The sequence below is a fragment of the Pan troglodytes genome, chromosome 16 (assembly GCF_028858775.2).
Source record: "Pan troglodytes isolate AG18354 chromosome 16, NHGRI_mPanTro3-v2.0_pri, whole genome shotgun sequence".
NCBI lineage: Eukaryota > Metazoa > Chordata > Mammalia > Primates > Hominidae > Pan > Pan troglodytes.
Window position 1 is genome coordinate 5,671,644 of NC_072414.2, and position 25,051 is coordinate 5,696,694.

Here is a 25,051-nt window from a genome sequence, read left to right on the forward strand (position 1 = left end):
CAAGAGTATATAAAATGGAAAATGTAGACACACACAACTATTTTTGGTGGACACTGTATTTATGAAGCTCTAGCAAATATAGTTGGAAGAAATTATAGAAACAAGATGAGGATATTTGACTAAAAATTTGTATTTTAAGAGATATTTATTTGGGGGAAATGAGAAGTAGACATGAACTCAGATACGTGGTACGTTTAGTGTTCTGAACCAATTTTTGTTTCTGATGGATTGAATACTAAGAAAATAATTCATTGGTTTAAAAAAATTTTAGGTAAATTTTGCACACACAAAATACACCTATTCTAAGTACACAGTTCAATTATTATTATATGTATATATATGTGTATGTGTATATATATTTTTTTTGTTTGTTTTGTTTTGTTTTTTGGGACAGGGTCTTATTGTCACCAGGCTGGAGTGCAGTGGTGTAAACATTAAACATGGCTCACTGCAATCTCAACCTTCTGGGCTCAGGTGATCCTCCTGCCTCAGCCTCCTGTGTAGCTGAGGCTACAGGTGCAAGCCACCGCACCTGGCTAATTTTTTCATTTTTTTATAGAGACGAGATCTCGCTTTGTTGCCCAGGCTGGTCTTGAACTCCTGGACTCCTGGTCTTGAACTCCTGGGCTCAAGTGATCCTCTTGCCTTGAACTCCCAAAGTGCTGGGATTACAGGCATGAGCCACCATGCCTGGCTATTTAGTTTTGATAAATGTATGTACCCATGTAACCGGCACTATGATTAAGATAGAGAATATTACTGTTACCCTAAAAAAATTCTCTCATGCTCCTTTCCCAGACCTTCTTCTCCTGGCCCCTGGCCACTATTGATCTGCTCCCTGTCTTAAGTTTAGTTCTACTTTTTATACAATTTAAAATACATGTAATCATTCTAGCATATACATATACAGTACTTACAGTATGTACAGTATATACTTAGAATGTGTTTTGCTTTTTTCACTTAGTTACTGTTTTTGAGATTCATCTATATTATGTGTATCAGTACGAGTCTTTTCTATGGCTGAGCAGTATTCCATTTTATGGTTATGGAGTAGTATTCCATTTTATGGTTATAGAGCAGTTTGTTAACTCTTTCACCTGTTAATGGACGTTTCAGTTTCTATGAACATTCGTGTATAAATCTTCATGTGGACATATTTTAGTTCTCTTGGGTAAATACTTAGGAGTGGAATTGTTAGGTTGTGTGGTTAGCATATTTAATTTTACATGAAATTGCCAGGTTGTTTTCCAAAGTGGTTGTTCCATTTTATATCCTATCTGCACCGTTTGAGAAATACAGTTGTTCTGCATCCTCACCAATACTTGGTACCGTCAGTCTTTTTAGTTTTAGCTGCTTTAGTGTGTGTGTAGCAGAATCTCACTGTGATTTAATTTGCATTCTCCTAATTACTAATGATACTGAACAGCTTTTCATGTGCTTACTAGCCATTCATATCTTTTCTGTAAAGTGTCTATTGAAATCTTTTTCTCAGTTTTTAAAACTGAGTTTTCTTAATATTTAAAGAGTTCTTTACCTATTTTGGAGGCAAGTCCATTGTCAGATACATACAATTGAGAATATAGTTGACCCTGAACAACATAGGGGTTATGGGTGCTGACCCCCCTGCACAGTCAAATCTGCATATAACTTCTGAGTCCCCAAAACTTAACTACTAATAGCCTGCTGTTGACCAGAAGCCTTACCGATAACATAAACAGTCAATTAACACATATTTTGTATATGTATTGTATAGTATATTCTTATAATAAATAAGCTAGAGAAAAAATGCTATTAAGAAAATCATAAGGAAGAGAAAATATATTTACTATGATTAAATGGAAGTGGATCGTCATAAAGGTCTTCGTCCTTGTCTATTTCATGTTTGAGTAGGCTGAGGAAGAGGAGGAAGGAGGGTTGGTCTTGCTGTCTTAGAGGTGGCAAAGGTGAAAGAGGTGGAAGTCCACATATACATGGACTCACGTAGCTCAAATCTGTGTTGTTCAGGGGCCAGCTGTATTTCTCTCGTGGTTGGCTTGCCTTTTCATGTTTTTAGTTTTGATTAATGCATGGATTTTACCATCATTTTTCTTGAACAAGAAAGGAATGTAAGTTTACTCTAGCATATGATAAACAGGCAGTCTGAGATTTTACAGAGCTTCTTTTCTGAGGAGTTCATTGTATTCCATCATTTCATTTGCCTTTTTTCTTTACATAGTAGGTAGGGATATGTACCTCCCTTCCCCATCATGTAAATGAAATAACTGAGGAATCGTTATTGTGCTACAAAACCGAGAGCAGATGAAGATTCTGTAATGAAGACTTAGATCATCTATCTTCTGTTGACATGTTGCCTAGATGATGTGAAATTATAATTATTGATTCTGTTGAAAGAGAGCAAAAAAGAAAAAAATAACTATTTTGTGTATTGTTTCTGACTCGTTAGAGATGCTGTAACAATCAAAAGTATGAAAGACTGCTTTTTTAGGATAGAATTTTTGACTTTTAATTACTTAGACTGAAAGAAGTTTGAACTGTAAGCCAACGATACCTAATATATTTTAATGCGGTCATAATTTTTCGGCTTTTTTTTTTTTTTCCAGACGGAGTCTTACTCTGTCGCCCAGGCTGGAGTGCAGTGGTGAGATCTCAGCTCACTGCAACCTTCGTCTCCTGGCTTCAGGTGATTCTTGTGCCTCAGCCTCCCAAGTAGCTGGGATTATAGGTGCTCACCACTACGCCTGACTAATTTTTGTATTTTTAGTAGAGATGGGGTTTCACCGTGTTGGCCAGGCTGGTCTCGAATTCCTGACCTCAGGTGATCCGCCCGCCTTGGCCTCCCAAGTGCTGGGATTACAGGTGTGAGCCACTGCACCAGCCTATTTTTTGGCTTTTAATTCTGAATTGTGAACTTAATTTTTTAATGATTTTGGTTTAATTGTATCAATCACTGATTTTTTTGTTTTTCTGTTAATCTTTGCTTTGTTTTTCATTGATAGGGCTTATCCAGTTTTTCTGGGTGCTAACTCCATTGCTGTTGATTTGGTTATAGAAGATTAAATTAAATAAAGTAAATATTGATGAGTTAAATTGTTTTAGACTTCAATATAACATAGTATCTCATTTTTTCAGGGTGCTAGCTTCCCTTAATCTTCCAGCAGCAATTGAAGATGTGTCTGGAGACACTGTACCTCAGTCTATATTGACTAAATCCAGATCTGTGATTGAACAGGGAGGCATCCAGACTGTTGACCAGTTGATTAAAGAACTGCCTGAATTACTGCAATGAAATAGAGAAATCCTAGATGAGGTATGTTTTATAAGATTTGCTTTTCAAGTATAAACACTGTGATCCCTTGATGTCCAGCAGGGACTGGGACTGGAGACTTCCTCATGCTAGTGCTCACAGTGTAGTTAGTATTCATCACTTTGGTGAATTTACTGTGGCCCAGAGCCTCCTCTTTAGCATAAGAGTAATTCTGGTTGAGTGAGAATGGGTTTCATTCTTATCTTAAGGGTAAGTAAGTACACATTAATGAAACTCAAATGACCACTGTGTAAAACTAGTATACTATGAGAAATCAACTATCATATGAACCGTTCAGTCTTTGTAATTATTGATTTATTTTATACATAGCGTGTAGCAAGATTTTTCTTTTTAATTTAATTTGTCTTAACCTGGAAGGTTAAACCCTTTAATTTATCCCTAATTTCTTGAAATATATTAAATATATTTATTTTATATTATTTCTCTTATAATTCCAACGTCTGTGGTTTCTGTGGGTTTGATTCTATGATTTGTAATTTTTGCTGATTCTTGCTTATGGTGGCTTGTTTTCTCTTGTGTTCAGTTTTTTTGTTACTGTTTTTTAAAACTTTAAAAAATAGTTTCAGATTTACAGAGACTTTGCAAATTTAGTGTAGAAAGTTCCTGTATATTTTTCACCTGGCTTCCCTGAAAGTTAAAATCTTACGCGGTCATGGCACATTTGTTAAAACTAGGAAATTGACATTGGTACAGTATTATTACTCCGATTTTACCAGTTATTCCACCAATGTTCCTCCTTCTGTTCCAAGATCCAGTACAGAATACTGAATTGCATTTAGTGTTCAGTGAGTTTTGATTGTGCATTCATATTTCCTGTAATTTATTTGTGGGAATTCATTGAGATCTGGGTTTAAGGTGAATTCTAGAAAGAATTTGTGTTTGCTTCTGCCCTAAAAAGGCATTATATACCTGGCACCTCCTCAAACTTAAGAGGTTTTCTCCTTTCTTTTATAATCTTTTAATTATAGTAGTAATTTATCTTAGGACTTTGTGTCACACAAATAGTGTGGTTTCTAGTCCCAAGTTCAGGCTTTTGATCAGGAATCTCAGATAATACTTCTTTTTTTTTTTTCTTTTTTCTTTAGAGCCAAGGTCCAGACAGGCATGTTTTCTTCTGTAGGGCCTTTTTCTGTTTTAAAAATTCATCCACTGAGAATCATCTATTTGGAAGTATACCAGTTTGAGTGTGGAGAGTGCTTTTGATCTGACCTCTCACCTTTTATTGTCCCTACCTATGTTTCCTGTTGACTTTTCAAGTTCTGAATTCACAATGCAAGTCAATGGTGAACTACACAGCTGGTGAACTATGGATGGTGGGCCAGTGCTGGCTTGTGGCCTACTTTTGTGTGGTTCACTAGTTAAGGATAATTTTTATCTTTTTTAGAGCATTGTCAAAAAGAAGAATTCTATGTGCCATAGACTGTGGCCCACAAAGCCTAAAATATTTACTCTGTGGTGTTTGACAGAAGTTTGCTATTCTTTGTCCTAAACTATCAGGGATTGTCATATATTGTTGGTGCTAGCACTGTGTCTACTGGTAGATTAGTATTTTCTTGTGTTTCTGGCCCCCTACTATCCTGTCATCTTATCTACACATTAAAAGGCATTTAAAAATATATTAAACATAATTTTCTGTTCGTTGTATTGGAATGAAAGTCTAAATCTTTTATTTTTTAATGTAATTGATCAGTTTTTCCCCTTTGTTTATGGCTTCTATTTATCTATTTTAATCTTAAAACTTTCTTTAAATTGATACATGGATGTAAATAGTCTCTTATGTATTCTTCCTTTTTTTTTTTTTTTTACTGAGAAAGGTGATAGCTAATTCAGCCTTAAATTTATAAGACTTTTTGTTAAATGCATTATAACTTAGATGTCTGCAAGAAAAAAGTCGATTTATATTCTAACCTAGTATTCCCATCTCACCAAATTCTCCCTTATATTGTGTATGAACATTTATTAAATGCATTAAATTTTTTAATCCAGAAATGACATTTCAGGGTTCTTTTTGCTTCCTTTTAAAGTCATTAAGGTTGTTGGATGAAGAAGAAGCAACCGATAATGATTTATGAGCAAAATTTAAGGAACGCTGGCAAAGGACATCATCCAATGAACTGTATAAGCCTTTAAGAGCAGGTAAAAATGTGTATAAATGACCTTCATTTGAATAAATTCCCAATTTGGACCCACATTTTTACTTGATTAAATTAGGCTCAGTTGTAAATTCGTTTTTACTGAAACTGTTTTTCCTCAGTTTTAGTATAAAGATTAAAAAAGTTCACAAAAGTAATCTGCCAATTGTCAGAAGTACAGATTCTTAAGAACAGTATAAAGGGAAAAGTTAAAATGGTCCTCCAACTTTCATTTTCTGTTCCAAGCTCTGTGCATATTTTATTTTATTTATTTATTTTTTTGAGACAAGGTCTTGCTCTGTCACTTAGGCTGGAGTGCAGTGGCAGGATCACAGCTCGCTGCAGCCCCAACCTCCAGGGCTCAGGCAATCCTTCTACCTCAGCCTCCTGAGTAACTGACACCGTAGACATGTGCCTACCACGCCTGGCTAATTTTTGTATTTTTTGCAGAGATGGGGTTTTACCATGTTGCCCTGGCTTGTCTTGAACTCCTGGGCTCAAGTGATCCACCTGCCTCCACTTCCCAAAGTGATGAGATTACAGGCTTGAATCACCATGCCTGGCCCCTGCGCATATTTTAAAAACATGAGTGAGAGCATATTACATTTATGGCTTTGTAATTTTTTTTTTTCATTTAGTAGTGAATCCTGGGTGGTAAAAAAAAATGAGCTTTAAGTTATTTTGAAGCCAAATTTATGCTTCTTAAGACTTTGATTATGAAGATTTTGTGCTTGCTGAGATAAATGCTGTCTTCATGGTGGCTGGAGATTAGTTTTATTTATCTTTGTAAAAAGTTTGTATATTATTGAGATTTTTCTAAAAATCTTTTTTTTTTTTAAGTCACATTGCTCTTTTGAGGGAGGAATACTTTTAAAATAAATGGACCAATTTTTGGAGAGAATGATTTCTTCCTACATTCATGAGTTGTAGGAAAAGATTAATATTAATTAGCTTTTATTTGGCAGATAGTAACCACCAAATGTATTTTAAGGTATAGCTATGCTTTTGATTTTATAAGTGATTTTGTCATCTTTCCAAAAACGAGAACGCAAAGACTGTTAGGAGCTGTTTTTATGATTAAGTGAATTGGGGTCTAGAGAAGGGGAAGATAAGTAAAGTTGGAGACTAGAACTCAACATATAACCAGCCCATACACGTTGCTGTTAGAATCACTTCTGTGCTCTGCAAACTTTTATTTTCTCCCAGAGGGAACCAGCTTCAGAACAGTTTTAGATAAAGCTGTGCAAGCAGATGGACAAGTGAAAGAATGTTACCCATCTCATCGTGACCCCATCGTGCTTTTGTGTAAGCCAGAGCCTGAGCTGAATGCTGCCATCGCTTCTGCTAATCCAGCAAAGACCATGCAGGGCAGTGAGGTGAGAAGGGCACTTTGATGTGGGTTGTCATCTGCTTAAGAAAACCACATTCAAGCCATTTTATATAATGCACTGCCAATTCCTTATTGTCATCTTTAAAAAAATGCAGAAATAAATTGGGGTTGTTATATTTAAAGTAGTATATAGACTGTGTAATAGGAAATTATACTAATATTAACTATCCTGTAATAGTCACTTCCATTTATTGAATGCCCTTTTTTGAACTAAATTTTAGATACTTCATAGGTCAACAGTATTTAATTTGGGTTTTATAAAAGAGAGAAGCTTGGAAGCATAGAAATTTCCTGAAATGAAAGGACTGCGTATGGCCAGATACACAAATTCTTTATTTCTTCCATTGTTCTCTACTCCCTTCCACCGTGTTTCCCCGGGACGACCTTTGAAAGGAAGATTGGCAAGGTGTGCATGTTAATAAATGGATAGCTCCGTCATGGTGTTTCTACTGATGACAGGAAAGAGAAAATTGTATAGTAGGGCATCTGATTTGGAAAGTCCTAAGAGAAAGTGCAAGTCTAATTTAATGGCCTATCACGGGGAGGTAGGGTAAGTTAGTAGGAAAAGATAGAGGTCCCAAATCTCTGCACAGGAAAACAAGCCAAAGGGCAAGAAATACTGCTGAAAACTTCTTGAAAAAAGTGAATTTCCTGGGATAGTAAGTTCTGAAAAGTATGAGTTTTGTTTCTTATTTGTCTTTCCACAGAAGCATTTTATATATTTCATATATGTATTCCAAGACCTACTGGATATCTGCTCTGTGTAAGGCACTAGGGTAGGTACATTGGAAAATTAACATACAAATTATACACAGGCTTTACCCTCAATTTATGATCCATTGTGGAATATTAGTCATGTATAAGGATGACTGTAATATAGGGAAGAAGTTTAAAAATGTCACAGGGAAAGTATAGAAGTATGTTATGAGGATTTAGATGAAGTACTTAAATTTCAGTAATTTGGAGTAGTTCTCTTCAGAGGCTTCTTAAGAGATTGGCACATTATGAGAACAGAGTGGATAGGCAGAAAAAGTAAACGTGTAGGATCGGAGAAGGGCTGAGTAGTGGCTGTGTCTAGAGAGTTATCCGAGGTACAGAGGATCTGCAAACACAGCTTTTACTCCTGATTTCTCGTGACAGAAGGTTTATAGACATGTTGAGAATGGCTGGAATCTGCTTGTTTATTTATTTATTCACCAGGTGTTTGAAGGCCTACTATTCCAGAACAGTACTGAGCACCTTGGTCCCTAACATAAAGAGACAAAAAACTGCTCTGGGTTACCTTTAGTGTAGGGTAAATGCACAGGTACCGGGCACCTCTCAAAGGGAAGAGAAGGCTACGTAGTTGAATGTGCATTGAACCCGAATCTAACGGGGGAACCCAGTGGAACAGGGAATGTGAGTTGTTGCTTTGAGGACATAGCGGAGAAAAGGGAGGTGGTCAGAAGATTAACCTGCGAGCAACAAAGAACCCGAAGAAGAAACTGTAGACCCTTGGAAGAGCAATACATTCTGGTACCTTTTTTATTTTAGAAAACGATCTCTGTTTAGTACTCTCTTTGTATTCTTTTTGGTGTCTTGTAGATGACTCAGAATTATGTGGCTTTTGTCCTTTGATTCTTTTGCTTTCAGTAGAAAAGTAAAAATGGTTTGTGCTAAGCAAAATCTGCATTGGTATGCACTGATTTGTTGATATTTTATTCAGTTGTATCAGTTTTATTAATCCTTACTTGTGTTACACAGGAGAAAGAAACTTTTATAGTCAATATGAAGTAATTTTTTGGAAGCTAGATTTCTTGATGGGGTAACCACAAAAATTTCAGTACTCTCTATATATTCGGTTGTCATGTGCCTTAATCAAATAAGGCAAGCATCAGGTTTATCAGAGCTATTTCAGATGGTTGTCATAATAGTTGATGACGCATTTTAGCCAGAATTTTTATGATAAAAACTCAGTTTTTTGATTGCTGATTAGAGTGATGCAATGTACATGTTTTATTAAAAAGTCCAAGTTTGATGGTAGGGCTGTTTTTTCTTTTATTGTGAAGTAGCCTACTTTCTAGTTACTTATTTTCAGTCTCTTTGGGCATCTGGTTTTAGATATTGAGATACTCTGAAAAATTTTGCAGACTAGTGGTCATTTGTATTTCAAGATTTTTGTATTAAATACCTAGGATCACTGCTTGTGATTGGTTGCCTATGATCTACTGTGGCCTGAAGTCTGGTCTGTGGTTGGCTGGCCAAGCCTTGGCCCTAATGTATATGGGGCTGAGTCTAGCCAGAGGAAGGAACATCTATTTTTTTGCACAAGGATGATGTTCAATTATACTCAAAGTGTTACATCTGCTGGAAGTAACGGAGGGGGTACCTTTAAAAAAAAAAAAACCCTTTATCTCCTTAGAGGTAGAGCGTAAAGAGAACTGTTTAAAACTGTGTGCCCTCCCAGAGGAGTGCCTTTTTTGGATTCACAGACTAGTGGAGGATCTGCAAACACAGCTTTTACTCCTGATTTCTCATGACAGAAAGTTTATAGACATGTTGAGAATGGCTGGAATCTGTTTGTTTATTTACTCACCAAGTGTTTTTTGAAGGCCTACTATTCCAGAACTGTGCTGAGTACCGTGGTCTCTAACATAAAGAGACAAAAAACTGCTCTAGGTTACCTTTAGTGTAGGGTAAATGCATCAAGTTTCTGCTTTCGTTGCTGTAGACATAGTTGCTTATTTGCCTTTTCTGAAAATAAAATGACAAGGTTATAAAAGTAAAATAGAAGATTTCATTGAGGGCATTTCTTTCTTTCTTTTTTTTTTGGCGGGAGGGGGGGACGGAGTCTCGCTCTGTCACCCAGGCTGGAGTGCAGTGGTGCAATCTTGGCTCACTGCAACCTCTGCCTCCTGGGTTCAAGCAATTCTCCTGCCTCAGCCTCCCAAGTAGCTGGGACTGTAGGCATGCGCTACTATGCCCAGCTAATTTTTGTATATTTAGTAGAGACAGGGTTTCACCATGTTGGCCAGGATGGTCGCGATCTCTTGACCTCGTGATCCGCCTGCCTTGGCCTCCCAAAGTGCTGGGATTACAGGCATGAGCCACCGCGCCTGGCCCATTGAGGGCATTTCTTATGGCTTATATTGTACTTGGTGCTGTTAAATGCCACAGAGGGTTTTAAATCTAAAACTCGGGTCAGGAACCTGTGGCTTGTGGGCCGAATCCTCTGCCTCTTCTCTTTGTATGGCCTGGGAGCTAAAAATGAGTTTTACATTTTTTAAATATAAAACTCTACTTTCTACTTCATTTTTTAAATGGCTAAAAAAAAGTCAAACGAATGTTTTAATATGTGGGCATTATATAAAATTCAGATTTCAGTGTTAATACATTTTTGTTGAAACATAGCTGCGCTCATTCATTTACACATTGTCTTTCATACTACAAAGCAGAGTTAAAGAGTTGGAACAGAGACTGTGGCCTACTGAGGCAAAAATATTTTCTGTTTGGTCCTTTACCAAAAAATTTGTAAGTTCCTGATCTGAAAGACAAAGTATTGACAACCTAGGTGATGCCATTCCTGCCATTCTGTTTGACCTCATCTCCTGTTCTGCCTTTTGTTTACTATGCTTCAGCCAGAGTGGCCTTTTTTTCTTTCCTTTGATCCTGCCAAGCTTGTGCCTGCCACAGGACTGTTACATTTGCGTTTCCTTCTGTGCAAGGCTTTCTTCTCATTTCCGTGGCTATTACCTCTTTTTCATTAGTCTCAGATGTCACCTCTTCTCCATCTTTGTCATTGTCTACCCACATTATTCTATTTTTGTGTATTTGTTTAATCCTCCCCTTTGCATATTTATTTAATCCTCTCTGGTCCCCAAATGAAGGAAAAGACTGTTTTTGTTAGTAGTTGTGTCCATGGCATCTAGAATGGTCCCAAAACAAAAAGCATTTGTTTGAATGGTCATCGCTGGCAGCCTTAACTTAATAAAGGGATACATTTAATTGCAGTTGAAAGGTAGCTGGAGCTGTGTATAAGAGATAAATATGCTAGGATTCTAATTATTTATATACTTTGATAACATGTTAAACCTCAAATTTGAATTTAGAAGAAAATTTAGGCAGTGGTTTTCTTATTATCGTGGTCATTCATTTGTGGAAGCAGTTTAATTCATTTTCTACTTCATTTACTCTGTTAAAGTGAGGCGAGTGTCATATAATCTGAAATATGTTAAACTAGTGCACTGCATATGAATTTTTTAAAAAGATGTTCGTAATATAAGGGATCTCTATCTTTGTATGGTAGTCCACAAGTTTGTTCATAAATTCGTTGTTTGAAATGGCATTTTTTTCCCCAGAAAGTTAGAATTATTGCATTTTTGAATATCACAGGATTTGTTAACTATTTGGCCCTCTATATCAGTCTGGTTAGAAAGCTTCTGTATCAGTCTGGTTGGATACCATGGAAGTTGCGGTTAGCTTTTCTTCCTAATCTAGGTAATATGATTGAATACTTACCCTTTGTTAGAAGTTATGTGGAGCACTTTATATAGGTTATCTCAGTCTTCACAACAGTCCTGAAATAGGTACTATTATGCCCATTTTGCAGCTGCGAAAATTGAGTTTTCTAAGTAGTAACCTGTCCTTGATTGCACAGTCACTAAGCCCATTATGGTCTCTAAGGGAGTATAGTCAGAGTTGAAGTGTTTTTAATTTTCTATGTAATTCCGTTTTTTCTGTGTAATTACGTTTCACTTTGATAGACCATTAGTTCATTTGTTTCCATATTCAAGTTTTGACTTAATCTTGTTTTCTGAGTGTGTAAAAAATGTTCATGATTCAAAAGGTACATGCAGAGTAAGCCTCATTCCTTTTCCCTCTACTTCTTTCCTGTATACTTCCTGTAAGTAACCATATCCGTTAGTTTCTGGTTTGTCCTTACTGATTTTCTTTTTGCAAGAACAACAACAAACAAAAAACCCAACCCCCCCCCCCCAAAATTATGCATACATATGTATACATATGTACATATTATGTATGTGTATATTTATTTTCTGATTTTCCTTCTGTCTTACTCAAATTGCAGCACACTATATATGCTTTTGTACCCTTTTTTTCTCATTGAATAATATGTCCTGGAAGTCACTTGGAAGGAAACTTTTATTCACATCGTCTGATATCAAGTTCTACTAGGTCTTTAAACAGACTTTGTCATATCCACCCACGTATGATTCTTTCTCCTCCTCCTTCCTTTTAGAGTTTCTGTGGTTTGATGCTTTCTAGACTCTAGGAATCATATTTCTTTCTCTTTCCACAGCCTTCTCCCCTGTACCCTCTTCTTTCTCTCCCTCCCTTTCTCCTTCCCTTCCCCCTTCCTTCCTCTCTTCTCCCCCTCCCCTTTCTCTTCCTTTCCTTTCCTTCCATTTTAAAATTAGGATGTTTAGGAGATATGGATGTAAACGAGGCCAAAAAGGAAATTCGCCTACATTTAGCAGAAACCTCGAGTCTCTGGTCTTCACAAAGGGATGTTACTTTGGACGTTCCTATCAAGGAGTTAACTAAGACTGTGGAAGAAAGAGTAGGGTAGGAATTTTTAGAAACAGGCAGTTGGTAGGGGGATCATGGGAACTGGAATTGCTGCTGGTAATGAGAAAGACAGGGGTGGAGACGGGGCTCATGATGTCCTCTTCTTCCCTTTGTCTTTCCCCTGGTTTTCTTTCTATGAGCATCATTGGGGCAAGCAGAATAGGGAGATTGGGTTGATGTTCTTGGTGGTCCTAGCAAAGTATGAAGAGATGAGTGAAAGGGGCAGCTTGAAAGTGCTCATTAGAAGGCACTTGAACACTATGAATATAAAGGGGTATTTATGAATCAGGTGGGTATAAGTCAGAGAGTGTCTTGACTGAATACAAGAGATAAATCTCTGTTTTGTTTTTGTATTTTGTTTTGAGACAGGGTTTCTCTCTGTCACCCAGGCTGGAGTGCAGTGGCATGATCATGGCTCACTGCAGCCTTGACCCCCTGGGCTGAAGCAATCCTCCTGCCTCAGCCTCTGGAGTAGCTGTGACTGCAGGTACACACCATTGCACCCAACTAATTTTTTTTTAATGTAGAAATGGGGGTCTCACTTTGTTGCCTAGGCTGGTCTCGAACTCCTAGGCTCAGGTGATCCTCCTAAAATGCTGGGATTGCAGGTATGAACCTCTACATCTGGCCTAAAACTCTTAATGCTATGAAGAGAGGCACAAGAACCCTCTTTCCTTTTCCTCTCCCGGTGTATAAAATAAATGTGGTATATACCTTTATATCTGTGTCTTTCTCTATTTCTTTCTCCATCTACCGTGCTTGCTTCATAACTATCTCTATTTCTATCTTCACCTCTATTTCTCTATATCTCTATATCTCTATATCTACAGAGATATAGAGATATCCTATCTCTAGGCAAAATAGGATATCTACTTACCTAGCAAAATCATACCTTCCCCTGCTTCACAGCCATGATTGGGAGGGAGTAGAGTGTAGAGTGGCTAAGAGATTGGTTTTGGAACTAGTCAGACTTAGGTCTCAAATTTCACCTCTGCCCCTTAGTAACTGTATAACCATGTCACTTAATTTTTTTGAGACTCGTTATCCCTATCTTTGGAATAGAGGTCATAAATATATATACCCCATGGGGTACTGTAAGGAATACATAAAATTATATTTCTGAAGTGTTTAGCATGGTGCCTAACACATAAGAGTTCAGTAAATTGTAGCTGTTGGCTATTGTTATTAATGCTGCTTTTGTTTTAGTATGAGTCAACTGAAGGTACAGTGTCTATCTACATAAACCTGATGTTCAATTTATATTTGGCTCTCTGAGAACTCATCTCTCTCTCAGCCCAAATGAACCTTTATATATTATTTCCTTCTTGAAATTGGCTTTTTTTTTTTTCAGTTAAACTAAAGTGTCTTTTTTATTGTTTAGGTTGGAAATGTCTTAAAATCCTTATTGTCAAATCTTGATGAAGTAAAGAAGGAAAGAGAGGGTCGGAGAATGACTTGAAATCTGTGAATTTTGACATGACAAGCAGGTTTTTGACAGCCCTGGCTCAAGACGGTGTGATAAGTGAAGAAGCTCTTTCTGTTACTGAACTAGATCGAGTCTGTGGAGGTCTTACAACTAAAGTCCAAGAATCTCTAAAGAAACAGGAGGGACTTCTTAAAAATATTCAGGTGAAATTTATGTATTTAATAAGATCTATGTTTTAAAAATTACAGAAAAGATATGTCTGGACTAAACCTATATTCAATTAGAAAAATGACATTGGAGAATATCTGTAGTTGACAGTAGAACTTAATACATGTATATTTTGTGAAATTAAACTTGGCACATCAGTTTTATTTGTATCTGTGAAACAAAGTCACTGCTTTTTTTTTTTTTTTTTTTTTTTTGAGACGGAGTCTCGCTCTGTCGCCCAGGCTGGAGTGCAGTGGCGCGATCTCGGCTCACTGCAAGCTCCACCTCCCGGGTTCACACCATTCTCCCGCCTCAGCCTCCCGAGTAGCTGGGACTACAGGCGCCCGCCACCACGCCCTGCTAATTTTTTGTATTTTTAGTAGAGACGGGATTTCACCGTGTTAGCCAGGATGGTCTTAATCTCCTGACCTCCTGATCCTCCCTCCTTGGCCTCCCAAAGTGCTGGGATTACAGACGTGAGCCACCACGCCCGGCAGAAACAAAGTCATTTCTATGGCTAAAATGTTGCATATTACTTAGGAGTGCTTGATACTTCTGATATTTTTCATGGTTTCAAGTTTTTAATAGCTTTGTTTTTTTTTCCATACGGGAGGAAAATCGAAATTAGTTGGAATTACTGATACCTTTAATTATACGGCTAACATACATACAGACTTCAGTCATTTTTTAAAAAAATAATGCAAACTAAATATGTTGAGAAGTTTGAAGTTAGTTTTCGTGTTTACAGATAAGTAGTTTGGACTAACAAAGACTTGAAAGTTTGCCCTTTTCATAGTTAATGTGCAAAATTAAACATATATTTCTACTCCTAAACATTGTATCTATATATGATATAAAATATTCCAAAAGGTAAAATAATTTTCATGTTATATTTTTTGCAAGTGTTATATACTAATAGAAATCTGTGATCATTATTGGTTGTTTTGACTCCTATTGGATTTTTGAAATTTTTACTTAAGAAAGATTTAAAGCATAATGAGGCTTCAAAAGAGTATCCTAGGTATTTCTAGTAATTTTGCATATGTATTTAATTACATATGATTTTCATAATTGGAAAAGATCAATAAAAATGTTATGAGCCATATTTTATAAGTAAATGTAAATACATAAATCTTTCTTTTAACAAGGTCTCACATCAGGAATTTTCAAAAATGAAGCAATCTAATAATGAAGCTAACTTAAGAGAAGAAGTTTTGAAGAATTTACTGCATGTGACAACTTTGTTGAACTTGTAGCTAATTCGAAGGAAGGCACAAAGGTATGAAGTACATGGAAAAGGAACCATAGCTAGCAAGTACAGACGTGAACGTATAGGTTGGAAGTTAAATGGTATTTCCAGTTGAACCAAATTACTCTTTGCCTGGAATGTTAGCTTTAATGCCATTGCCTCTGTGAAGTTTGTTACAGGAGGGAGAAAGCTTAATGAAGGTGGCAACATTTCATGGGAACCTTGAAGAATGAATTGCATATTTCAACTGGCAGAAAAGGGGTACAAATATTCCAGGTAGCAGGAATTAGCAGAGATGTCAATGACACCTTTTTAAGGGATAGGAAGTTGATTAATTTGATGAATTTTGAGGGGACAGGAGTAGTCAAAGCTGATTTGTGATGGAAAAGCTGGGCGGGCATGACTTTTATATTCTGTGTGGTGGTTTGCTGAGGACAGACTTGTGGCCTGCCCAAGTGTCAGAAGGCTTACTGAATATGTAAGTACTTTCTTGCCTTGTCCTTTAAAAAGTTTAGGGAATTCACTTATATTTGTTTTTACCAATTTGTTTTTGAGGGAACAGTGATTTTTAAGTTTTTTCAGATGCATAATTCCTTTTGGTACTTAACTTCATAATAATCACTGAATAAAGTTACCTTGATATAAATACAGTAGCTAAAATGTAAAACCCTCTAAAGAGAGGGTGAAAATACTGCAAAGCCTTCCAAATAGAGAGGATGGTAAAATGCCATTTTAACTTGGTTTAAAATGCTTTGTTTAAATAGGTAAGCTGAGAAAACCCTCCAGAGAGCCTTTAGAAATTCTTTTAAGGGTTTCTGAAGTATGCTTGCATTTCTTTTTTTTTTTTTTTTTTATACTTTAAGTTTTAGGGTACATGTGCACAACGTGCAGGTTTGTTACATATGTATACATGTGCCATGTTGGTGTGCTGCACCCATTAACTCGTCATTTAGCATTAGGTGTATCTCCTAATGCTATCCCTCCCCCCTCCCCCACCCCACACAGTCCCCGATGTGTGATGTTCCCCTTCCTGTGTCCATGTGTTCTCATTGTTCAATTCCCACCTATGAGTGAGAACGTGCAGTGTTTGGTTTTTTGTCCTTGCAATAGTTTGCTGAGAATGATGGTTTCCAGCTTCATCCATGTCCCTACAAAGGACATGAACTCATCATTTTTTATGGCTGCATAGTATTCCATGGTGTATATGTGCCACATTTTCTTAATCCAGTCTATCATTGTTGGACATTTGGGTTGGTTCCAAGTCTTTGCTATTGTGAATAGTGCCGCAGTAAACATATGAGTGCATGTGTCTTTATAGCAGCATGATTTATAATCCTTTGGGTATATACCCAGTAATGGGATGGCTGGGTCAAATGGTATTTCTAGTTCTAGATCCCTGAGGAATCACCACACCGACTTCCACAATGGTTGAACTAGTTTACAGTCCCACCAACAGTGTAAAAGTGTTCCTATTTCTCCACATCCTCTCCAGCACTTGTTGTTTCCTGACTTTTTAATGATCGCCATTCTAACTGGTGTGAGATGGTATCTCACTGTGGTTTTGATTTGCATTTCTTTGATGGCCAGTGATGATGAGCATTTTTTCATGTGTTTTTGGCTGCATAAATGTCTTCTTTTGAGAAGTGTCTGTTCATATCCTTTGCCCACTTTTTGATGGGGAGTATGCTTGGATTTCTGTAGTGAATTTGAAAACCTAATCCTTCCACTTAAATAGGTTTCATGTTATTAAACAGTTGACTTTTCTCTAGGAATTAGGAAGATTTTCATGATCATGAAACTTTTAACTTGTTACATTTTTGATGATAATGTTCTGTAAAAATGATTTTATTATTTTTATTTTCTTTAGGAGTCTTAGATCATATTTAATATTAAGTTGTTGGGCCTAGTAAATTGTATGGATGTATCTCATGCAGATCTCAGTTCTTCGGCTTTAACTGTCACTGACAAATTAGCTTTAGATCACATTACTCTCTGGATTAAAAAATTGTTCTTGTTCATTACTTGTATTTGTTCTTTCCTTACAGTTTTACAATGAGTTGACTGAAATCCTGGTCAGGTTCCAGAACAAATGCAGCGATATAGTTTTGGCATGGAAGACAGAAAGAGATGAACTCTTAAAGTAAGTCTGTTTTGTGTATCAAATTGTACTTATAGAATTTTCTTTTAAAAAATCATGTGGAGACTTTTGGTGTGAACTTGGTAGTATGAGAGCAGTTTCCCTCCTTTTCTCATGGAAGAAGGAACTAGATAGAGTATTTTACAAAGCAACAAGTAGACAGCTGCAGTCTGGGAATGAAAGGATGAAAAACAGAAACTCTAGATGCAGGAAGTACAGTGAGGTCACAGAAATGATAAAACAGTTCAGGTGGCAGATCTCAGGAAGTGCCAGTAAATACAAGCAATTTATTTTGAAGTGGCAAATAGGTTCCTTACATAAAACTATAGCTACAGAACATGGAGGAGACGGCGTGAATAGCTCAGAGAATACCAGCAAAATCACTTTCAGAGGAGGCTGCTGAGAAAGCAGGGCCGGTTAACATACGACTCATTTCCTGCTGAGTAGTCAATACGGAGTAGCACAGCGCTGATAAAAGGTGAAAAACATTAACAAAATTTAATAAAACTTCATAGATGAAGAACATTTACCAAAATAATATTGTCACAGAATAGGTGAAAATTATGAGCAAACGTCTGACCATGAACTAAACAAAAAGAACAACAACAACAAATGTAAGAAGGCAGTCATTCTAAGGCCGGGGTCCCCAGTCCTGGGGCCATGGACTGGTACTGGTTCATGGCCTGTTAGGAACTGGGCTGCACAGCAGGAGGTGGGTGGCAGACAGGCCGGCGGCTGGGCGAGTATTACTGCCTGAGCCCCACCTCCTGTCAGGTCAGCCACAGCATTAGATTCTCATAGGAGCACAAACCCTATTGTGAACTGCCCGTGTAAGGGATCTAGGTTGTGCGTTGCTTATGAGACTCTAATGCCTGATGATCTGAGGTGGAACAGTTTCATCCTGAAATCATCTTCCGCTCCCCTGTGGAAAAATTGTCTTCCATGAGACCGGTCCCTGGTGCCAAAAAGGTTGGGGACTGCTCCTCTAAGGAACACTTGAAGCAGAAATTCCAGAACTGCAGGAATATGGTAAGAAAACAGGAAGTGGTAAGAGGTGAGGTGTCAGAATTGAGGAAAGAAGTAGAAAGAAGAATAAAACCACGACATGGGAAAGAGCACAAAGGGCGAGTAAACACCGAAGAACACACAGGAACACAGAGTAGAAATGAGGAAATTAAAATGAAACCAAAGTCAAGAAAGAATGAGAAAGGATTAGACAGAAGATGGGCACAGAAGATCTAACATAGGCAAAACTGAATTTCTCTCGAAGAAGAACCAGACAACAGTTATTTAACGTTCTGTAAACAGAACACTTATTTCATGATACGCAAGAACATTTTCTTAAAACAAGCGAAGGTTGTTGAAAGAGGATATCACATGGTAGGGGAAATTGATCAAGAACTGTCAGCATCAAGGCATATAAATTATTGGCCTTAAAAGGTAATGGCAGAATCCTTTAGGCAGTCAGGCAAAACAATCAAACCAGTATATAAAAAGGTGAAAAAAATTAGGCTGGCAGCTCTGTGTGCCAGAAGAGAGTGGAGTGATTGCTGTAATCTCAAGGATAGTAAATATGAGCTAAAGAGTTTATATCATATAGTAAATACATGCTAAAGATTTTATATCCAAACTGTCCTTCGGGTACATAAAAAGCCATATATTCATTAGTAATAAATATAAAGAGCTGAAAGAGTCTTATACCGATGACCCTTTCAGCCAACTAGATCTTTATTCCTCTCTCTGTTCATGTTCATGTTCATTCACCTCTCTGCTCATGTTCATGAGAGAAGTTATTTTCTTCTACCTCTAAGAAAGAGCAGGTGAGTTGTTTTTAGAATATTTCCACTAAACCTCTAAAAAGCAAATAATTAGAATGTTTTAAAAATGGTTCTAAATGTTTTAAAAAAGGTGATTTTTTTTTTAGATAGAGTTTTGCTCTGTCGCCCAGGCTGGAGTGCAATGGTGCAATCTTCGCTCACTGCAACCTCCGCCTCCCGGGTTCAAGCAATTCTTCTGCCTCAGCTTCCCAAGTAGCTGGCATTACAGGTGTGCACCACCACGCCTGGCTAATTTTTGTATTTTTAGTAGAGACAGGGTTTCGCCATGTTGGCCAGGCTGGTCTCGAACTCCTGACCTCAGGTGATTGGAATTACAGGTGTGAGCCATCCCCCCAGCCTAAAAAAAGATGAGTATTCTCCATATTAGTCTTAAAGATAAAAAAAACCTAACAAAGATTAATACAAAACAGTCTACAGACCAGTTTCAGTTATGAATATGGATGCAAAAGTCCTAAATAAAGTATTTGCCAGTAATAGTCACCAGGACGTTAAAAAATAATTATTGACCAAGGGGAGGGGGGCATTTATTCCAGTATTCAGTATTCAGTGTTTTCACGTCAAAGGAAAGATTACAGGCTTGTCTTAATAGATGAGGCAGAAGCATTTAAGAAAATGAGTGTTCTGATACTCAGTAAAATAAGAATAGATAGAAGATAGATGCTTCCGTAACATGAAAAAATATATATGTATCTGTGTGTATATATTTCTGCCCAAAACTCAGTACAGTGATTAATGGAGAAGCACTATAAGCAGTTCCCTCTGAAGTCAAGAACAGACAACAAATGTCACTGTCAGCACTATTTTTAAATACTATACTGCAGTACCAGCCAAGACAATCACATGAGAGAGAAACTAAAAAATTGGAAAGGAAGAAGTAAAACTAGCAGTATTTACAGACATTATGATTGTACAACTACTTGAAAACCCAAGAGAACCCCAAAACTCTGCAAATAATAAAATAATTATTACTGAAGTTGTTGATCATAAAAATAATTTGTAGAAATCAGTGGCTTTCATGTAAATAAACCTATAGAGGATAAGATGAAGAGACCCACTTATGGTAGCAACAAAAAGGATAAAATATAAAATATAAGTTTGTCATATATGAGACCTATGTGAAGAAAACACTATTTCAAGGACACGAAGGCTTGAGCAAGTTAAAAAGCATGTTCTTGGGTAGGATGACTCAACTTCATCAAGATGTCAACTCTCAGTTAACTTATGTATCAACTGGGCGTGATGGCATGCACTTCTAGTCCCAGCTACTTGGGAGATTGAAGTGGGAGGATGGTTTGAGCCCTGGAATTCTAGGTTGTAGTGCGCTATGATTGTACCTATAAATAGCCACGGTACTCCAGTCTGGGCAGCAGTGAGACCCTATCTCTAATAACAAACATAAATAAAGAAATAAACATATACGGCCGGGCGCAGTGGCTCATGCCTGTAATCCCAGCACTTTGGGAGGCCGAGGCAGGCGGATCACGAGGTCAGGAGATCGAGACCATCCTGGCTAACACGGTGAAACCCCGTCTCTACTAAAAATAAAAAAAATTAGCCGGGCGTGGTGGTGGGCGCCTGTAGTTCCAGCTACTCGGGAGGCTGAGACAGGGGAATGGTGTGAACCCGGGAGGCAGAGCTTGCAGTGAGCCGAGATCGTGCCACTGTACTCCGGCCTGGGCGACAGAGTGAGACTCTGTCTCAAAATAAATAAATAAATAAAAAGAAATAAACATATGCATTCAACATGCTTTTGATTAAAAAAAATCAGCTTTTCATTTGGAATTAGACAAGTTGATCCTAAAGTTCAAGTAGAAAAAGAAACAAGGTCAGCCAGGAAAACAATAAAAAGAGCAGTGAAGGGATACTAGTTCTACCAGATATTAAGGTATATAATACCATCTTTAATTAAAACACAGTGGTACTGGTACATGATTAGACAAAGACAGAATAGAAAATAGAAATAGATTCAAATACATGTGTGAATTTAGTGTAAAAGATCTTCAACCAACCAGAAGAGGTTGTGGACAACTGCCCAGCCATTTAGAAAATAAAAGTTATCTTTATACCAGAGTAAGTTCTGAGTGGACCAAACTTGAAATTTGTAAATGAAATATAAAGTATAAAATAGAATGGAGGAGAATTCCTTAATAAAGCTGGGATGGGCAGGATCTAATAACTCCTACTTAAAATCCAGAAGCCATTAAAAAAAAAGAAAAGAATAAGTTTCTCATAGAAATATGATAAACAGAGTCAGGATATGACAAATTGGGGATCCAATATTTGAAACTTATTCACAGGCAAAAGGCTAATTTACTTTATTTAGAAAAGAACTCCTAGAAATGAACAAGAAGAAAACCCAATAGACAACTGAGGAAAAGACGCAAACAGAATTTTGCAGACATGGAAATACAAATAGCTCTTAAATAAATGAAAAAAAATGAATACCCTCATTCATTATAAAATACAAATCAAAATTAGTCTGAAGTAATATTTTTCAGATTGGCAAGAATCTGAAAGTTTGTTTAAAGTCTGTTCTGGGTCTTCCACATTCATTATTCTCTACGGTCAATCACATTCCAAGGATTGTTGCCTCCAATGCATGCCTTTTTCTCAATTTTATTTTCTCCCATCAGAGTCATGCACAGATTAGCTACCAAGTGAGCTATTATAATGGCCTCCTAGCATCTAAACTCTCCTTTTTTCCAATTGATAGTTCTGCCAGAGTTGTCTTCTTAAAGCAGAGGTTAGACCGCATTTCTCTAAGTAAATTCCAATGACACCAAAACAGTGATTCTTAATAAGAATTACAAGTAGGGAAATACAGATGGGAGAGTTTGCTTAGTAAATAAGTTCATAAAATCTAGGTTAAACAAAGTTAAATGGGGTTTGCTTTCTGCTGTTGCTTTGTTAATGTGCATTTGAAATTTCTAAAGTGGCATTACATATCCATAATTTCCCTTATCTATTTGACAAAGGAATCTGGTTTGTTTAGAAGCATTTTTTCAGATCTGTGATAGGTCAACCTTTCAGAAATTCCTCATTATCAACAGTCAAATCCAGATGTATTTTCTTTGGCTCTCACAACAGGCTTAGAGGAATTTCTAGTCTGTTCTCCTGACGTTTCATTATGTGCATCTTTTGCTTAGGCCTGTTAAACCTACTCAATGTGTGTATCTTCTACTCCATGTCTTTATTCCTACTGTTGTCTTAACAGGAAATCCTTGCAACCCAATTCATAGTTTTTGTTCTTTGGAAAAATCCAAATCATGTATCATGAATACATATTTTTTTCTCTATTGAGATTTGCCTGTTTTTATGTATCACAGCCAGAAGTAATCACTGCATAGTGTATTTCTGTAGAAAGATAGAAGAGTTCTATTTTAACACAATATTTCCTATATACCCAGCAAAGGTCTAGGTATTTATACATACTATTGTATTTATTCATCTCATCAACGCAATGAAGAAATATTAATAAATCCATTATATATGCTAAAAGGTAGCGACACATATATGCTACATGTGCAGGTTTTCTCAGGTATTATTAGCTAGGGAAGCTGTGTTGTAACAATCTTCAAAAACTTCTTTCTATTGTTTACATGCTATTCCACATCATTTTGTTTTCATTTCTTTTGTAGTATCTAATGTATTCTACTAAAAAAAAAAGTAGAGTAGTTGGAAAACTTGTGAAAAAAACATATGTATTACATATATACCATTCTTCATGATTCTCAAAATTTTCATCATTATTAATGTTTTGTGTATATATATATATTGTGTGTGTATGTATGCATGTTAGATATATAATTTAAAAGAAAACAATAAGTTGGTGGCTTATGGCAAATTGTTCCTTAAGTCCTGCATTTGAAACATAGACACTGAGTGAATCAGCACATTTGATCATCTTTTAACTACAATAGATGATTATATATTAAAAATACATTAACCATCCAAATACATCTTTTTTCTTATGTATGTATGTATGTATGTATTTATTTATTTTTATTTTTTTGAGATGGAGTCTCTTTCTGTCGCCCAGGCTGGAGTGCAGTGGCGCGATCTCAGCTCACTGCAAGCTCCACCTCCCAGGTTCCCGCCATTCTCCTGCCTCAGCCTCCCGAATAGCTGGGACTACAAGTGCCCGCCACCACGCCTAGCTAATTTTTTTGTACTTTTAGTAGAGACAGGTTTTCACCACGTTAGCCAGGATGGTCTCGATCTCCTGACCTCGTGATCCGCCTGCCTTGGCCTTCCAAAGTGCTGGGATTACAGGCCTGAGCCTCGGCGCCCGGCCCAAATGCATCTTTAGGAAAATTATATTTAAGCTCTTCATGGAGGCATTAAAAAACCAAGCTGCATTAATAATAAATAATTATATCATTCATTAGTAAGGAGTAAATAGCTGTTTTCTATTTGAGAAGTATTAATTGGATTGTCCATCTGTAAGCAGGAACATCTGTTTTCTGACATGCTTTAATCACCATTTGTTTTGTACTTGTACCATAATTACACTTGTTTGTAATATTGAACCGAGACAATGATTAAAATCAACTTATGAATACGATTCTTTTATGCTTTTGTATTTCATTAGAAAATGTGTAATTCTGGTATGACATTTATAAGTATATATAAAAGAAAGTATTTGATTAACAAAATGCCTCAACAGATTATGTCAGTAAAATGAGTGTTATATCATGCAGTCTATGTTACTATTTTGGCATTTTTAAGGAAAGTTTATTGCTTCACGGAAGCTTTTTTTTTAACTGACCATCTATGAATTTTCTGTACTCTTTATTTCATGGTGATCACATGGTCATAGAAGAGACATTTTTAGATCATCAGAAGTTGACAGTTTTCAGTGTAGTGTATGTGCTTAGTATAAGATGGAATTAAGTTTGTTGTATGGGTGATTGATGAATTTTTACTGAATCATGGATAACTGCTGTTCTATTAATGACATTTCATCAATCAACTCTTTTGGATATGGTTTATCACAAAATGTTGCTGATTTAGTGTTTGTGGATTAACTGAGGTGAAAGTGATACCTGGTAGAAGTTTCATTAATACAAATTTTCCTCTCTTAGGAGTAGGATGGATTATATTATTTGTCGAAATGCCTTTGCATGTAAGTTCTTAACTGTCAGCTTTCTTGTCCTGTGAATCATATCTTTTCTGTATTTGCTGAAATAGAGACTTAACATTGTTCAATGATTTGTCCATGTCATGGAAAATGTATGCCTCTAAATCTGCGTTCCTTCCTACAAATTACAAGTTCAACATGACTTTTTTTAAGAAACAAAAAAAAAGATGGATTTCGGGTATTTTGTGGCAGGATAAGCTCCCTGTAGCCTATCTTACATGTTGATTACAACTAAAACTATGAAAAGTACAATAAGCAACTAACTGAGGAATCTGAAAAGTAAATAAAAGTAGAATTATGAGTGATAGGCAAAATCTGGAGAAGCACCCTGCAGTAGTGTGAGCTTCCATTGTTGTATTTCTTTCAATCAAAACCAAAACAAACAAACAAAACAAATACAAACCAGAAAAGAACACCACCAACAAGAAAACACTCAAGGAAAATAGATATTGTGATAGAAACAGCAGAAATGTCGAGAAACAAAACCAGAAGGTTAGAATTATTAGAGAAAATAATATAAAAAGTAATTTTAAAGTATCTAAACAAAACTTTAAAAAGGAATTTAAAAAAATAAGCAAGGAGAAGACAATAAAAATAGGTTGATAATTCATTTGTTAGCATTTATCTATTTGGTATTTGTTG

General features: G+C 36.6%; 1 pseudogene; it reads left to right on the forward strand.

Moving 5' to 3' along the window:
• LOC107968467 (programmed cell death 6-interacting protein-like) overlaps positions 1-25,051 on the forward strand; it is a 51,677-nt pseudogene that overhangs the window by 630 nt on the left and 25,996 nt on the right.